General features: G+C 39.8%; 1 protein-coding gene across 1 annotated transcript in view; it reads left to right on the forward strand.

The window, feature by feature from the left end:
- The window catches only part of ACACA (acetyl-CoA carboxylase alpha), a 231,897-nt gene that overhangs the window by 76,170 nt on the left and 149,727 nt on the right, over window positions 1-6,000 (forward strand). The gene's annotated exons all lie outside the window — the stretch shown is intronic.

Consider the following 6,000-nt stretch of genomic DNA (forward strand, 5'->3'; position numbering starts at 1 on the left):
AGAGGCTTTTTGCTTGGCTCAAAATATAACTGCCCTCCTTGTATGCTGGTCGTAGGAGAGGGTACCCTGTACACTAGTGACCATCTCTATTGTAGCAATACAAATGTCTCATTGCAGGGTGCTTTAAGCATACATTCAAACATTGATATTTAAATTCTGAGGCCGAATTGGGACAAATTGCCATTGTTCCATGCTTACTAAGCAGCTAAATCCACAGTGCATGGAGCTGGCTTCTCGGGCAATCAGATTGCTTGGGAAGCGGGCTCTATGCCAGTGGAAGCACCGGTATCGGTACTCGGTATCGATACCAGGAAAGCAGGTATCGGTGCATCCCTAATAATAACAACTATAGATTACTAGCAGAAAAACAATCTTTTCTGTGATAACGTACTGGCCCTTACTGCGCTGACAGACTGAAACCTGTAAAAAGACTTGTATGGTCACTCCACCCTAGCAAGAAAGTCTGAACCAGGAAAAATAATGCTTTGCTTCTATTGTGTCACTATTATGTGATTGTTTCATTCTCCATGTTATCTGTGCTGTTAATCTGTTTGATATATGGAAGCTGTGGTCAAATTTACAACTCATCACAGGCTATCAGCTTCTGCAATCCTTAGTACCATCTCTTCTCTTTCAAAAAGTGGTACACAAAGATACAGATAATTTGGGTATTTGACCAGGTCCTTGTTTAACCCTTTCGCTACCCTTTTTTGCACACATGTTATAATCCACATTTTAGGGCTGAAAATTACTTCAAACCCCCAGAATTATATATTTCCTGAATGCAAAGACACTCTAGAATAAAATGGTGGCAGTTGTAAATTTTGATATCACATGATATTAGCGCAACTTTTTTATCAAACCCAAAATTTCAGTAAAAAATACTGTAAAAAAAATAAAATACTTGTAGAATATAAAAGATGAGGGTGTGCAGAGTAAATAGATTCCCAACATGCCAAGCTTAAAAATTGCATGTGCCAGTGAAACGGTGAAAAAATTTGGTACCCCAAATTGTACATAGGTGATGTTTTGAAAGATTGTACAGGTCATCAGTTTAGAGTTATTTGTGAATATTGACCCTGGAATTATTGCTCTCACTCTGGTGCGCATGATGATACCAAACGTGTAGTGCAATCGTCATTTTTATATGTAGACGCACCCATTGCATGCTTGCATTAGTATACAGGTGGGGGCAGGGAGCTTTAAACATTGGGGGGGGTATTTTCAAATTTAATTAAATTTAACTTAATTTTTTTTACAAACCCCCCTATGTAATAGCACATTGGAGGTGACAGGTTCTTTTTAACCACTTGCCGTCCGCCCGTTGTAAAAAAAACGGACGGACGGCACTGCTGCATTGGCGGGTTGCCGTCTCCAGACGGCATTTTTTTTCTGCTCGCGCGTGCCCCCTAGCGGGCACGCACGGAGGGGACATGTTTGGTGTCTTTTTACCCGACGTGACCCCGTCTTTTATATTTTACCAAAACATTGGGTAATAATAAATGTTTTATCATTTAATATAGGGGGAAACTGTTTTTTTTTTAAATTTCGGTAATAAACGGAATAAATATCAGTCAAAGTACCGCAGCGCTGAATACTGAAAAATGGCCTGGATGGGAAGGGGGGTTTTACACCGCGGATGTCAACTGGTTAAGGTAATATTAGGGGTCTATTAGGTCCATCATGTCACCTTTGCACTTCAAAGAAGCTGATCAAGCACGGAAGCTCAGGAAGTAAGGCAGAGGAGTGTTTGTGGGGGGAGGACCCATTTACTGGCTTCGGAAGCGATTTGGTGGCTTTTCTGAAGCAAGAATCGCTTCCAGTGTAAAGCAGACAGTCGGCTTTACACAAGTAAACAGTCTACAGTGGCTCACTGCCAGCGACATTAGCCTTAGTATAGCCACCAGGAGTGTGTTTACCTGTGTAAAACGGACTGTTGACTTTACACTAGAAGCGATTTTGGCAGCTGAACAGCCGCCAGATCACTTCCAGGGGTCAGTAAATAGAAGGGCATTTATTCCGGTAGATTCCGGATAAATGTAGTTTCGGGTTGCTTTACTATTAAAAACAGGTCTAACTAAGGCCATACCCCATACTATAACATAACATAAACTCTGTATTGGCTTCTTATTAATATTGAAATGCAGTTATCAAAAGCAAATTAAGACAAATAGACACATGATCATTTCCAGGATAATACATGCCACAGATCAGAAGAACAATGAGTACACAGGGGATTTTGTTTCTGGTTAGATGAGAGTTCTGGTTAGTTGAATACCTGATAACTGAGAGTTCACTATATTTATAACAAAACAGAATACATTGTGTAAACGTCTTACAGTATATGCATTGTATGCAACAATCCAGGTTGATTATGTGTTGTATTGGAGCTGTATTTATTTTTAATGTAGCAGTCCCCAACCAAGCGTATGCTGTTGGCAAGCTCTGAGCAATAACCTGTCTGAATGCCTTCTCTATTGTCCATTGCTTCTTTATGGTAAAACAGATACAGCCTGTCAGATTCTGAGCATCTTGTTTAAAGGTTTCAGGTTACTATATGCAAAGATTAATTAGTGCTATTTATCATACTTAGTTTGGTTTATGGCCTTTTGTAATATTTGAAATGGTCTTGTGACCTGACAACGTTTGGGTGGCTTTGCTGTAAAGTAACAAGGGGCAAAAACATAATTCTGAGCAATTTTCAGTCTGGACACATATGCCAAAGTCATTATGTTTGTGTCTCAGAGATTACAGTGCTTAATATTGTACAGTGGCATACCAAACTATGTGTGTACAACAAATAGAAATAAATTGCATAACAACACATAAAAGCCCCAGAGGCAAATGGCTCAGTGACTTCCCTACATTATCTTCTCCTATTAATGTTGCATGCGAGCCTGGATGGTTGGAACAGTGAAAATGTAAGCAATGCAAGAATGATGAAGGCTCTGATTTTGGCCTTCGATCTCATATGTTTTAATTTGTGAAAGGGGCGAGCGCACTGTTAGCTGGCGTGATTCTAAGTAACGCTTGCCTTAAGAATCTCATTATTCGAACACAGGGCCGTATTTCCTCTGAGAATTCTGGAGTAGCTTTGAGCTGGGCCTGTTCATTTCTCAAGCAATCATAGCTGCGTGATGGAGAGAGAAAATGGCAGCTGTTCCTAGCTCAGGCCTTCAATTTTCTTCAGTGTCCAGCCATTCAAGTGTGTAATTACACTGGGATGACGAGGAGGCATCAGGCCTTGTAAGGGAACTGGTTGCAGGCTTTTGCTCACTGACTTTGAGAGTGAGGACAAGCAAAATTCAATTAATCTGCCGACATTTTATGTGTGTCGTGTATAATTATTACTGTATGCTGCTTTACAGTTTCATGGAAAGGATAGTTCGGAATGACTTTTTTTTTTAACCTATTTTCAGTGCACATAAAAAATAGATGCATCTGGACACCTAGGCAAATATATCAGTCATATTCAGATGCTTCCTGTAATATGAAGAAACCTTTTTGAACCGAGTTTAGTAGATTATTTTGTTGTAAAATAGTAATAAAATATATAAAAGAGAGAATTCTACTTAACATGCTGGAAATGGTTAATTTACTTTAAGTATTTGAAGACCTTTCAAGGTCCATGTAAGTTAAATAACTGAACTACATATCACTTGAATGTACTCCAAGCCCCCCAATCCAACCTCTTGTTAATATAGTTTTGGTTTTGGGCCCTTACAATTCTGAGCCCTATGCTGCTGCCCTTATTGCTCCTATTATAAGGTACCACTGTTCCCAGAGATTGCAGTTACCTGAAATAATTAGTCACTATTTAATTTGCTAATGTAGTTCATGTACATAACTTCCTTACAATACTTTATTGTGATCTGTCACGAAGTTGAAGTGTCTTGACTTGTGAGTTATTCACCTTTAAAAAAACAGACGCTTAAGGGAAGACCTTATTGCTGTCTTCATAATCATCAATGGGGACCACAATATTCAGAACAAGTTGTTTACACTGAGAACTATATTGAGGACACAACAGGAGGTTGGGAGAGAGGCGGTTCAATCTCAGACTGCAAAAGGTTTTTTTTTTTACTCTGCGCGTAGTAAAAATGTGGCATTCCTTTCCACAGGCATCCGCTGATAGCATTGATAAATGTATTCATTCAATGCTCAGTATTGGTCTTCCTAGACTTGCTTTTTGTACAGTACTAAAACTGGTTCTGTAACCTGAATTTCTGTTTCCTATTACAATTCAACTTAATTTAGTTTAAAGCTTCCTTGAAGTAGTTGGGTTGGCCCTTATTACTTGGGTGGATTGAAAGACACTTAACTTGGGGTCTATGGTGTCATATGGTGAAGTTTTTTTTCATTTGGACATGACTTAACATGCACAGCCAATAAAATTAAAGTGGACGTGCATCAAAATGCAAGGCCCACTATCTTTAACCCCCCGGATTCCGGCCACTTCTTGTAGGTAAGGTCCATGGGCCTTCTCCCAAGATGCTAGAAGGAAACCTTTAAGAGCTCAATTCTTGATTTAGAGTCCCCTGCTTTCCCAGGATCCCAGGAGAAAACCCAGTGACATCACTGTTAGGTGAATTTTTTTTTCTTTCTTAGCTATGCTTTTTTACATGGGGGTACATATGATACAAGGTTCAATATGCAGCCATGAATGGAAATAACAGGGGCTGAATGTGCCCACTTGGTAGATTCAGCCTCTTTGTTTATGGTGGTCACCATTGGCTGTGATAAAAAGTGATGGGAAATCCAATATTTTATGGCTGTTGCTATAAAAAGATGTGAGGATACCCACTTGGGACATAAAATCAGGACAGATGCTATTAAACTTTTTCTGCTCTTCAAAACAAGAAAACAACATTTTTGTGTTAATATAATTTATGATCATGATTTGCATATAACCTCAGCTGCCTATTTTTTCAGGACCTACTGAGACTTTAAGATGCCATTTCCACTGGAAGTAGCCTCTGCTGGCTTTGCAGTTTTTATCATGTGCTCAATTTTAACTCACTCATGACGGCGTGTGGGCATTTTTAAACGTCCTTTCCTGCCATCCCGCATGTGCACAAACGGGAGACCATACATATTGTTTACATCCATTTACAGCTAGAGAGCTGCCTGATCGCTTGTATGGTGGTGAAGAGTGTGTAACCCGCTGGCCTTCCCAAGCGCCGCTGTCCTCCATGCAAGCAGTGATTCAGCAAGTTATGTACTCAAAACAATTGCCTAGTTACACCTGTCAGAGGCTGGTTGAAAAAACAGTTAGATCCATAAAGAGGACCTGTCACTAGGGATGCACCTTATACTGGTATCGGTGCTGATACCAAGTATTTACTCATAATCACCCAAATCCTCCGATACTTACCCCCGATACTGGAACTTCTGGTCAGAGGGAGATTTCCTCTGACCTGCAGTGCCACAAGGGAAAATGGAGCCGGGCAGCGGTAATGACTCGAATGTATGTTTGTATGATGTATGTCAGTTTCCCCAAATGTAAACCACATTTACTGTTAAAGAATTTGGTTTGTTTTAGAATTTTTTTTATCTCTAACCTGAATGGATTGGTTTTCCTTCACTTCCTATCCCAGTACCACCGCTACAAGTAATGGGGGATGTGGTCATTACCAGGACAGAAAGACAACAATAAAAACAATAAAAAGTTCGACCCTTCTAAAAATTGTGTTTGTGTCTGCCCAGACCAGAAGGGAGGGGAAATGGGTCTAACAGGGACACACATGGCAATTAAAACTTGACACAGGTTTTAACCCTTTCCTGGCCTAGCTAAAATGTTTTTTAGTTTTGGATAGTGTTGGACTTTACTCTTGCTGTACAGTGGCTGTAATGGTCCCAAAAGCTTGTTGGTGGCTACATTAGAGGCCACCAAAAAGGTCTGCTGAAAAACACCATATGAGAGAAGTTTTGATATGACTAAATGCAGTGATGTGAGACCGTTGCTTTAACTTTATTATCTTTTTTTTTTTTTTTTTTTTT

This window comes from Nanorana parkeri, unplaced genomic scaffold (genome assembly GCF_000935625.1).
Source record: "Nanorana parkeri isolate BGI_ZX_2015 unplaced genomic scaffold, ASM93562v1 scaffold252, whole genome shotgun sequence".
NCBI classification, from domain to species: Eukaryota; Metazoa; Chordata; class Amphibia; order Anura; family Dicroglossidae; genus Nanorana; species Nanorana parkeri.